The following is a 13,451-nucleotide window of genomic DNA, read 5'->3' as shown; positions in this document are numbered from 1 at the left end:
CCTGAAGTGTGCACGTTTCAGCTCTGGGGTTCCCAGTGAAGACATTTTTTTTTCAGTTAAAACATTTGAGGTACACAGTCTACAAAATGAAACAAAAGTTGAAAAGATGATGCACGTCTTGGCGTATACTCAAGAATTTACTAATTCGGAACTGCTTAAACATGAAATGAAGTCACAAAACAAATGCGAATAGTCGCTGCTTGAATAGGCAGAGTTGCCCTTCATACAATTTACACATAGTCCCACAATGCCCAGATGATCTAAAGCATAATAAAAAAATATCATAAAGTTCACTATAAAAGAAATAACATAACTAATACTTTAAGCCATAGATTTTTATATGTAAAAAACACAGTACTAAAAGTTAACATACATAAAAAATGACAGGAACTATATTTATAGACAACCGATTACGAGCGACCAAACAGGTCACTTTTGAAAATCAGATCATTTCGTCTTTTTTTTTATTTAGTTCTTTGAGTCTCTCTTTTGCTTTTTTTCTGGACTTAATTATGCATGACATAACATCTTAACTTCATGTTTTAAAATATATACTTATGTATTGTGCATCAATGTGCCAATATGAAGTAAACGCCAATTATAGACAGCAACCTAGCAACATAAATAACCAAGGATATGTTCTTGATTTGACTGTAAGCCAGATATACACGAGTTTCCTTCAACGAGACAGCATCTCAACGACAAAAAGATTTTTTAAAGAACTATGCCTTCAGCTACCGTTTGTTTTTTTCTTCAATTCTGTTTAAAACCTCTTGCTATATTCAATGTGATTAACAAAAAAACAAAAAACTCTCTATCAAACGAAAACTGTATAAAGTGAGAAAAAAGCTTCTGTCATTAGTACAAATTATTGCTTCATTACTTATTTCAGGGTTCGAACCCTAAACGTGGTAGTTTGGTTCGACTCCGAAACTATGTTTGTCAGTTTCCCAGCCGAAGGTCAGTGGCTCTGTCCGGGCGCTCCAGCTTTCTTCATCATAAGCTGGACGCCATGAAATAGCAAAAAAAAAAAATGATTAAAGTGGCGTTAAAGACCAACAATGAATAAATCAATCATTGTATATTTCAGACGTTTCACACACAGATCTTATTTTTGTTAAACAAGGCGGTATTTATTTGAAATTGAATTTGACAATAGGAATTTTCCAGCATCGTATAATGATGAATCCGGATATGACTGTAATATGTGCCGCTGGACATTACTCTTCATCTTTGTAACATGGTAATACCTAAAAGAATCGAAGAATTTAAAGGAAATATTATTTTCAATATTTGTAAACTATTTTAGAGGAAAGCTAAAAATTTAGAAGATATCTTCTTAGGATTGAAAGGACAAAGCAACATAGAAGGGACCTATATTTGAAGGTTGGTGTGTCCATCATATTACATATGTGGCAACCTTTTGTTAAAGTCTTGTACCAATTTAAACTTTTACAAGTTATACAAGTTCCATTACTAACTTAACGTCGACACCTTATAATGTAAAATATCTATTTTGAATAGAAAAGGGTGTTTTTTATGTTCGACGATTGCAAAATTTCTGAAAATGAATCGAACGGTCTTTATTCGAATGCAGCATTCCGTATCTTAGTAAACATGTCGTTGACAAGCAATACTCTGAACCACTGACAGTGTCGGTAAAGATTCCATGTGCAAAAATGACAAAACAGGGGTACAGAGTATTGTCCCTGCTAACCTGAAGTGTGCACGTTTCAGCTCTGGGGTTCCCAGTGAAGACATTTTTTTTTCAGTTAAAACATTTGAGGTACACAGTCTACAAAATGAAACAAAAGTTGAAAAGATGATGCACGTCTTGGCGTATACTCAAGAATTTACTAATTCGGAACTGCTTAAACATGAAATGAAGTCACAAAACAAATGCGAATAGTCGCTGCTTGAATAGGCAGAGTTGCCCTTCATACAATTTACACATAGTCCCACAATGCCCAGATGATCTAAAGCATAATAAAAAAATATCATAAAGTTCACTATAAAAGAAATAACATAACTAATACTTTAAGCCATAGATTTTTATATGTAAAAAACACAGTACTAAAAGTTAACATACATAAAAAATGACAGGAACTATATTTATAGACAACCGATTACGAGCGACCAAACAGGTCACTTTTGAAAATCAGATCATTTCGTCTTTTTTTTTATTTAGTTCTTTGAGTCTCTCTTTTGCTTTTTTTCTGGACTTAATTATGCATGACATAACATCTTAACTTCATGTTTTAAAATATATACTTATGTATTGTGCATCAATGTGCCAATATGAAGTAAACGCCAATTATAGACAGCAACCTAGCAACATAAATAACCAAGGATATGTTCTTGATTTGACTGTAAGCCAGATATACACGAGTTTCCTTCAACGAGACAGCATCTCAACGACAAAAAGATTTTTTAAAGAACTATGCCTTCAGCTACCGTTTGTTTTTTTCTTCAATTCTGTTTAAAACCTCTTGCTATATTCAATGTGATTAACAAAAAAACAAAAAACTCTCTATCAAACGAAAACTGTATAAAGTGAGAAAAAAGCTTCTGTCATTAGTACAAATTATTGCTTCATTACTTATTTCAGGGTTCGAACCCTAAACGTGGTAGTTTGGTTCGACTCCGAAACTATGTTTGTCAGTTTCCCAGCCGAAGGTCAGTGGCTCTGTCCGGGCGCTCCAGCTTTCTTCATCATAAGCTGGACGCCATGAAATAGCAAAAAAAAAAAAAAATGATTAAAGTGGCGTTAAAGACCAACAATGAATAAATCAATCATTGTATATTTCAGACGTTTCACACACAGATCTTATTTTTGTTAAACAAGGCGGTATTTATTTGAAATTGAATTTGACAATAGGAATTTTCCAGCATCGTATAATGATGAATCCGGATATGACTGTAATATGTGCCGCTGGACATTACTCTTCATCTTTGTAACATGGTAATACCTAAAAGAATCGAAGAATTTAAAGGAAATATTATTTTCAATATTTGTAAACTATTTTAGAGGAAAGCTAAAAATTTAGAAGATATCTTCTTAGGATTGAAAGGACAAAGCAACATAGAAGGGACCTATATTTGAAGGTTGGTGTGTCCATCATATTACATATGTGGCAACCTTTTGTTAAAGTCTTGTACCAATTTAAACTTTTACAAGTTATACAAGTTCCATTACTAACTTAACGTCGACACCTTATAATGTAAAATATCTATTTTGAATAGAAAAGGGTGTTTTTTATGTTCGACGATTGCAAAATTTCTGAAAATGAATCGAACGGTCTTTATTCGAATGCAGCATTCCGTATCTTAGTAAACATGTCGTTGACAAGCAATACTCTGAACCACTGACAGTGTCGGTAAAGATTCCATGTGCAAAAATGACAAAACAGGGGTACAGAGTATTGTCCCTGCTAACCTGAAGTGTGCACGTTTCAGCTCTGGGGTTCCCAGTGAAGACATTTTTTTTTCAGTTAAAACATTTGAGGTACACAGTCTACAAAATGAAACAAAAGTTGAAAAGATGATGCACGTCTTGGCGTATACTCAAGAATTTACTAATTCGGAACTGCTTAAACATGAAATGAAGTCACAAAACAAATGCGAATAGTCGCTGCTTGAATAGGCAGAGTTGCCCTTCATACAATTTACACATAGTCCCACAATGCCCAGATGATCTAAAGCATAATAAAAAAATATCATAAAGTTCACTATAAAAGAAATAACATAACTAATACTTTAAGCCATAGATTTTTATATGTAAAAAACACAGTACTAAAAGTTAACATACATAAAAAATGACAGGAACTATATTTATAGACAACCGATTACGAGCTACCAAACAGGTCACTTTTGAAAATCAGATCATTTCGTCTTTTTTTTTATTTAGTTCTTTGAGTCTCTCTTTTGCTTTTTTCTGGACTTAATTATGCATGACATAACATCTTAACTTCATGTTTTAAAATATATACTTATGTATTGTGCATCAATGTGCCAATATGAAGTAAACGCCAATTATAGACAGCAACCTAGCAACATAAATAACCAAGGATATGTTCTTGATTTGACTGTAAGCCAGATATACACGAGTTTCCTTCAACGAGACAGCATCTCAACGACAAAAAGATCTTTTAAAGAACTATGCCTTCAGCTACCGTTTGTTTTTTTCTTCAATTCTGTTTAAAACCTCTTGCTATATTCAATGTGATTAACAAAAAAACAAAAAACTCTCTATCAAACGAAAACTGTATAAAGTGAGAAAAAAGCTTCTGTCATTAGTACAAATTATTGCTTCATTACTTATTTCAGGGTTCGAACCCTAAACGTGGTAGTTTGGTTCGACTCCGAAACTATGTTTGTCAGTTTCCCAGCCGAAGGTCAGTGGCTCTGTCCGGGCGCTCCAGCTTTCTTCATCATAAGCTGGACGCCATGAAATAGCAAAAAAAAAATGATTAAAGTGGCGTTAAAGACCAACAATGAATAAATCAATCATTGTATATTTCAGACGTTTCACACACAGATCTTATTTTTGTTAAACAAGGCGGTATTTATTTGAAATTGAATTTGACAATAGGAATTTTCCAGCATCGTATAATGATGAATCCGGATATGACTGTAATATGTGCCGCTGGACATTACTCTTCATCTTTGTAACATGGTAATACCTAAAAGAATCGAAGAATTTAAAGGAAATATTATTTTCAACATTTGTAAACTATTTTAGAGGAAAGCTAAAAATTTAGAAGATATCTTCTTAGGATTGAAAGGACAAAGCAACATAGAAGGGACCTATATTTGAAGGTTGGTGTGTCCATCATATTACATATGTGGCAACCTTTTGTTAAAGTCTTGTACCAATTTAAACTTTTACAAGTTATACAAGTTCCATTACTAACTTAACGTCGACACCTTATAATGTAAAATATCTATTTTGAATAGAAAAGGGTGTTTTTTATGTTCGACGATTGCAAAATTTCTGAAAATGAATCGAACGGTCTTTATTCGAATGCAGCATTCCGTATCTTAGTAAACATGTCGTTGACAAGCAATACTCTGAACCACTGACAGTGTCGGTAAAGATTCCATGTGCAAAAATGACAAAACAGGGGTACAGAGTATTGTCCCTGCTAACCTGAAGTGTGCACGTTTCAGCTCTGGGGTTCCCAGTGAAGACATTTTTTTTTCAGTTAAAACATTTGAGGTACACAGTCTACAAAATGAAACAAAAGTTGAAAAGATGATGCACGTCTTGGCGTATACTCAAGAATTTACTAATTCGGAACTGCTTAAACATGAAATGAAGTCACAAAACAAATGCGAATAGTCGCTGCTTGAATAGGCAGAGTTGCCCTTCATACAATTTACACATAGTCCCACAATGCCCAGATGATCTAAAGCATAATAAAAAAATATCATAAAGTTCACTATAAAAGAAATAACATAACTAATACTTTAAGCCATAGATTTTTATATGTAAAAAACACAGTACTAAAAGTTAACATACATAAAAAATGACAGGAACTATATTTATAGACAACCGATTACGAGCTACCAAACAGGTCACTTTTGAAAATCAGATCATTTCGTCTTTTTTTTTATTTAGTTCTTTGAGTCTCTCTTTTGCTTTTTTCTGGACTTAATTATGCATGACATAACATCTTAACTTCATGTTTTAAAATATATACTTATGTATTGTGCATCAATGTGCCAATATGAAGTAAACGCCAATTATAGACAGCAACCTAGCAACATAAATAACCAAGGATATGTTCTTGATTTGACTGTAAGCCAGATATACACGAGTTTCCTTCAACGAGACAGCATCTCAACGACAAAAAGATCTTTTAAAGAACTATGCCTTCAGCTACCGTTTGTTTTTTTCTTCAATTCTGTTTAAAACCTCTTGCTATATTCAATGTGATTAACAAAAAAACAAAAAACTCTCTATCAAACGAAAACTGTATAAAGTGAGAAAAAAGCTTCTGTCATTAGTACAAATTATTGCTTCATTACTTATTTCAGGGTTCGAACCCTAAACGTGGTAGTTTGGTTCGACTCCGAAACTATGTTTGTCAGTTTCCCAGCCGAAGGTCAGTGGCTCTGTCCGGGCGCTCCAGCTTTCTTCATCATAAGCTGGACGCCATGAAATAGCAAAAAAAAAAATGATTAAAGTGGCGTTAAAGACCAACAATGAATAAATCAATCATTGTATATTTCAGACGTTTCACACACAGATCTTATTTTTGTTAAACAAGGCGGTATTTATTTGAAATTGAATTTGACAATAGGAATTTTCCAGCATCGTATAATGATGAATCCGGATATGACTGTAATATGTGCCGCTGGACATTACTCTTCATCTTTGTAACATGGTAATACCTAAAAGAATCGAAGAATTTAAAGGAAATATTATTTTCAACATTTGTAAACTATTTTAGAGGAAAGCTAAAAATTTAGAAGATATCTTCTTAGGATTGAAAGGACAAAGCAACATAGAAGGGACCTATATTTGAAGGTTGGTGTGTCCATCATATTACATATGTGGCAACCTTTTGTTAAAGTCTTGTACCAATTTAAACTTTTACAAGTTATACAAGTTCCATTACTAACTTAACGTCGACACCTTATAATGTAAAATATCTATTTTGAATAGAAAAGGGTGTTTTTTATGTTCGACGATTGCAAAATTTCTGAAAATGAATCGAACGGTCTTTATTCGAATGCAGCATTCCGTATCTTAGTAAACATGTCGTTGACAAGCAATACTCTGAACCACTGACAGTGTCGGTAAAGATTCCATGTGCAAAAATGACAAAACAGGGGTACAGAGTATTGTCCCTGCTAACCTGAAGTGTGCACGTTTCAGCTCTGGGGTTCCCAGTGAAGACATTTTTTTTTCAGTTAAAACATTTGAGGTACACAGTCTACAAAATGAAACAAAAGTTGAAAAGATGATGCACGTCTTGGCGTATACTCAAGAATTTACTAATTCGGAACTGCTTAAACATGAAATGAAGTCACAAAACAAATGCGAATAGTCGCTGCTTGAATAGGCAGAGTTGCCCTTCATACAATTTACACATAGTCCCACAATGCCCAGATGATCTAAAGCATAATAAAAAAATATCATAAAGTTCACTATAAAAGAAATAACATAACTAATACTTTAAGCCATAGATTTTTATATGTAAAAAACACAGTACTAAAAGTTAACATACATAAAAAATGACAGGAACTATATTTATAGACAACCGATTACGAGCTACCAAACAGGTCACTTTTGAAAATCAGATCATTTCGTCTTTTTTTTTATTTAGTTCTTTGAGTCTCTCTTTTGCTTTTTTCTGGACTTAATTATGCATGACATAACATCTTAACTTCATGTTTTAAAATATATACTTATGTATTGTGCATCAATGTGCCAATATGAAGTAAACGCCAATTATAGACAGCAACCTAGCAACATAAATAACCAAGGATATGTTCTTGATTTGACTGTAAGCCAGATATACACGAGTTTCCTTCAACGAGACAGCATCTCAACGACAAAAAGATCTTTTAAAGAACTATGCCTTCAGCTACCGTTTGTTTTTTTCTTCAATTCTGTTTGAAACCTCTTGCTATATTCAATGTGATTAACAAAAAAACAAAAAACTCTCTATCAAACGAAAACTGTATAAAGTGAGAAAAAAGCTTCTGTCATTAGTACAAATTATTGCTTCATTACTTATTTCAGGGTTCGAACCCTAAACGTGGTAGTTTGGTTCGACTCCGAAACTATGTTTGTCAGTTTCCCAGCCGAAGGTCAGTGGCTCTGTCCGGGCGCTCCAGCTTTCTTCATCATAAGCTGGACGCCATGAAATAGCAAAAAAAAAAATGATTAAAGTGGCGTTAAAGACCAACAATGAATAAATCAATCATTGTATATTTCAGACGTTTCACACACAGATCTTATTTTTGTTAAACAAGGCGGTATTTATTTGAAATTGAATTTGACAATAGGAATTTTCCAGCATCGTATAATGATGAATCCGGATATGACTGTAATATGTGCCGCTGGACATTACTCTTCATCTTTGTAACATGGTAATACCTAAAAGAATCGAAGAATTTAAAGGAAATATTATTTTCAACATTTGTAAACTATTTTAGAGGAAAGCTAAAAATTTAGAAGATATCTTCTTAGGATTGAAAGGACAAAGCAACATAGAAGGGACCTATATTTGAAGGTTGGTGTGTCCATCATATTACATATGTGGCAACCTTTTGTTAAAGTCTTGTACCAATTTAAACTTTTACAAGTTATACAAGTTCCATTACTAACTTAACGTCGACACCTTATAATGTAAAATATCTATTTTGAATAGAAAAGGGTGTTTTTTATGTTCGACGATTGCAAAATTTCTGAAAATGAATCGAACGGTCTTTATTCGAATGCAGCATTCCGTATCTTAGTAAACATGTCGTTGACAAGCAATACTCTGAACCACTGACAGTGTCGGTAAAGATTCCATGTGCAAAAATGACAAAACAGGGGTACAGAGTATTGTCCCTGCTAACCTGAAGTGTGCACGTTTCAGCTCTGGGGTTCCCAGTGAAGACATTTTTTTTTTCAGTTAAAACATTTGAGGTACACAGTCTACAAAATGAAACAAAAGTTGAAAAGATGATGCTCGTCTTGGCGTATACTCAAGAATTTACTAATTCGGAACTGCTTAAACATGAAATGAAGTCACAAAACAAATGCGAATAGTCGCTGCTTGAATAGGCAGAGTTGCCCTTCATACAATTTACACATAGTCCCACAATGCCCAGATGATCTAAAGCATAATAAAAAAATATCATAAAGTTCACTATAAAAGAAATAACATAACTAATACTTTAAGCCATAGATTTTTATATGTAAAAAACACAGTACTAAAAGTTAACATACATAAAAAATGACAGGAACTATATTTATAGACAACCGATTACGAGCTACCAAACAGGTCACTTTTGAAAATCAGATCATTTCGTCTTTTTTTTTATTTAGTTCTTTGAGTCTCTCTTTTGCTTTTTTTCTGGACTTAATTATGCATGACATAACATCTTAACTTCATGTTTTAAAATATATACTTATGTATTGTGCATCAATGTGCCAATATGAAGTAAACGCCAATTATAGACAGCAACCTAGCAACATAAATAACCAAGGATATGTTCTTGATTTGACTGTAAGCCAGATATACACGAGTTTCCTTCAACGAGACAGCATCTCAACGACAAAAAGATTTTTTAAAGAACTATGCCTTCAGCTACCGTTTGTTTTTTTCTTCAATTCTGTTTAAAACCTCTTGCTATATTCAATGTGATTAACAAAAAAACAAAAAACTCTCTATCAAACGAAAACTGTATAAAGTGAGAAAAAAGCTTCTGTCATTAGTACAAATTATTGCTTCATTACTTATTTCAGGGTTCGAACCCTAAACGTGGTAGTTTGGTTCGACTCCGAAACTATGTTTGTCAGTTTCCCAGCCGAAGGTCAGTGGCTCTGTCCGGGCGCTCCAGCTTTCTTCATCATAAGCTGGACGCCATGAAATAGCAAAAAAAAAAAAATGATTAAAGTGGCGTTAAAGACCAACAATGAATAAATCAATCATTGTATATTTCAGACGTTTCACACACAGATCTTATTTTTGTTAAACAAGGCGGTATTTATTTGAAATTGAATTTGACAATAGGAATTTTCCAGCATCGTATAATGATGAATCCGGATATGACTGTAATATGTGCCGCTGGACATTACTCTTCATCTTTGTAACATGGTAATACCTAAAAGAATCGAAGAATTTAAAGGAAATATTATTTTCAACATTTGTAAACTATTTTAGAGGAAAGCTAAAAATTTAGAAGATATCTTCTTAGGATTGAAAGGACAAAGCAACATAGAAGGGACCTATATTTGAAGGTTGGTGTGTCCATCATATTACATATGTGGCAACCTTTTGTTAAAGTCTTGTACCAATTTAAACTTTTACAAGTTATACAAGTTCCATTACTAACTTAACGTCGACACCTTATAATGTAAAATATCTATTTTGAATAGAAAAGGGTGTTTTTTATGTTCGACGATTGCAAAATTTCTGAAAATGAATCGAACGGTCTTTATTCGAATGCAGCATTCCGTATCTTAGTAAACATGTCGTTGACAAGCAATACTCTGAACCACTGACAGTGTCGGTAAAGATTCCATGTGCAAAAATGACAAAACAGGGGTACAGAGTATTGTCCCTGCTAACCTGAAGTGTGCACGTTTCAGCTCTGGGGTTCCCAGTGAAGACATTTTTTTTTTCAGTTAAAACATTTGAGGTACACAGTCTACAAAATGAAACAAAAGTTGAAAAGATGATGCTCGTCTTGGCGTATACTCAAGAATTTACTAATTCGGAACTGCTTAAACATGAAATGAAGTCACAAAACAAATGCGAATAGTCGCTGCTTGAATAGGCAGAGTTGCCCTTCATACAATTTACACATAGTCCCACAATGCCCAGATGATCTAAAGCATAATAAAAAAATATCATAAAGTTCACTATAAAAGAAATAACATAACTAATACTTTAAGCCATAGATTTTTATATGTAAAAAACACAGTACTAAAAGTTAACATACATAAAAAATGACAGGAACTATATTTATAGACAACCGATTACGAGCTACCAAACAGGTCACTTTTGAAAATCAGATCATTTCGTCTTTTTTTTTATTTAGTTCTTTGAGTCTCTCTTTTGCTTTTTTTCTGGACTTAATTATGCATGACATAACATCTTAACTTCATGTTTTAAAATATATACTTATGTATTGTGCATCAATGTGCCAATATGAAGTAAACGCCAATTATAGACAGCAACCTAGCAACATAAATAACCAAGGATATGTTCTTGATTTGACTGTAAGCCAGATATACACGAGTTTCCTTCAACGAGACAGCATCTCAACGACAAAAAGATTTTTTAAAGAACTATGCCTTCAGCTACCGTTTGTTTTTTTCTTCAATTCTGTTTAAAACCTCTTGCTATATTCAATGTGATTAACAAAAAAACAAAAAACTCTCTATCAAACGAAAACTGTATAAAGTGAGAAAAAAGCTTCTGTCATTAGTACAAATTATTGCTTCATTACTTATTTCAGGGTTCGAACCCTAAACGTGGTAGTTTGGTTCGACTCCGAAACTATGTTTGTCAGTTTCCCAGCCGAAGGTCAGTGGCTCTGTCCGGGCGCTCCAGCTTTCTTCATCATAAGCTGGACGCCATGAAATAGCAAAAAAAAAAAAAATGATTAAAGTGGCGTTAAAGACCAACAATGAATAAATCAATCATTGTATATTTCAGACGTTTCACACACAGATCTTATTTTTGTTAAACAAGGCGGTATTTATTTGAAATTGAATTTGACAATAGGAATTTTCCAGCATCGTATAATGATGAATCCGGATATGACTGTAATATGTGCCGCTGGACATTACTCTTCATCTTTGTAACATGGTAATACCTAAAAGAATCGAAGAATTTAAAGGAAATATTATTTTCAACATTTGTAAACTATTTTAGAGGAAAGCTAAAAATTTAGAAGATATCTTCTTAGGATTGAAAGGACAAAGCAACATAGAAGGGACCTATATTTGAAGGTTGGTGTGTCCATCATATTACTTATGTGGCAACCTTTTGTTAAAGTCTTGTACCAATTTAAACTTTTACAAGTTATACAAGTTCCATTACTAACTTAACGTCGACACCTTATAATGTAAAATATCTATTTTGAATAGAAAAGGGTGTTTTTTATGTTCGACGATTGCAAAATTTCTGAAAATGAATCGAACGGTCTTTATTCGAATGCAGCATTCCGTATCTTAGTAAACATGTCGTTGACAAGCAATACTCTGAACCACTGACAGTGTCGGTAAAGATTCCATGTGCAAAAATGACAAAACAGGGGTACAGAGTATTGTCCCTGCTAACCTGAAGTGTGCACGTTTCAGCTCTGGGGTTCCCAGTGAAGACATTTTTTTTTTCAGTTAAAACATTTGAGGTACACAGTCTACAAAATGAAACAAAAGTTGAAAAGATGATGCTCGTCTTGGCGTATACTCAAGAATTTACTAATTCGGAACTGCTTAAACATGAAATGAAGTCACAAAACAAATGCGAATAGTCGCTGCTTGAATAGGCAGAGTTGCCCTTCATACAATTTACACATAGTCCCACAATGCCCAGATGATCTAAAGCATAATAAAAAAATATCATAAAGTTCACTATAAAAGAAATAACATAACTAATACTTTAAGCCATAGATTTTTATATGTAAAAAACACAGTACTAAAAGTTAACATACATAAAAAATGACAGGAACTATATTTATAGACAACCGATTACGAGCTACCAAACAGGTCACTTTTGAAAATCAGATCATTTCGTCTTTTTTTTTATTTAGTTCTTTGAGTCTCTCTTTTGCTTTTTTTCTGGACTTAATTATGCATGACATAACATCTTAACTTCATGTTTTAAAATATATACTTATGTATTGTGCATCAATGTGCCAATATGAAGTAAACGCCAATTATAGACAGCAACCTAGCAACATAAATAACCAAGGATATGTTCTTGATTTGACTGTAAGCCAGATATACACGAGTTTCCTTCAACGAGACAGCATCTCAACGACAAAAAGATTTTTTAAAGAACTATGCCTTCAGCTACCGTTTGTTTTTTTCTTCAATTCTGTTTAAAACCTCTTGCTATATTCAATGTGATTAACAAAAAAACAAAAAACTCTCTATCAAACGAAAACTGTATAAAGTGAGAAAAAAGCTTCTGTCATTAGTACAAATTATTGCTTCATTACTTATTTCAGGGTTCGAACCCTAAACGTGGTAGTTTGGTTCGACTCCGAAACTATGTTTGTCAGTTTCCCAGCCGAAGGTCAGTGGCTCTGTCCGGGCGCTCCAGCTTTCTTCATCATAAGCTGGACGCCATGAAATAGCAAAAAAAAAAAAAATGATTAAAGTGGCGTTAAAGACCAACAATGAATAAATCAATCATTGTATATTTCAGACGTTTCACACACAGATCTTATTTTTGTTAAACAAGGCGGTATTTATTTGAAATTGAATTTGACAATAGGAATTTTCCAGCATCGTATAATGATGAATCCGGATATGACTGTAATATGTGCCGCTGGACATTACTCTTCATCTTTGTAACATGGTAATACCTAAAAGAATCGAAGAATTTAAAGGAAATATTATTTTCAACATTTGTAAACTATTTTAGAGGAAAGCTAAAAATTTAGAAGATATCTTCTTAGGATTGAAAGGACAAAGCAACATAGAAGGGACCTATATTTGAAGGTTGGTGTGTCCATCATATTACTTATGTGGCAACCTTTTGTTAAAGTCT

The sequence above is a fragment of the Mytilus californianus genome, unplaced genomic scaffold, assembly GCF_021869535.1.
Source record: "Mytilus californianus isolate M0D057914Y unplaced genomic scaffold, xbMytCali1.0.p SCAF_9, whole genome shotgun sequence".
Lineage (NCBI taxonomy): Eukaryota > Metazoa > Mollusca > Bivalvia > Mytilida > Mytilidae > Mytilus > Mytilus californianus.
Note: the sequence above shows the minus strand (reverse complement) of the source record.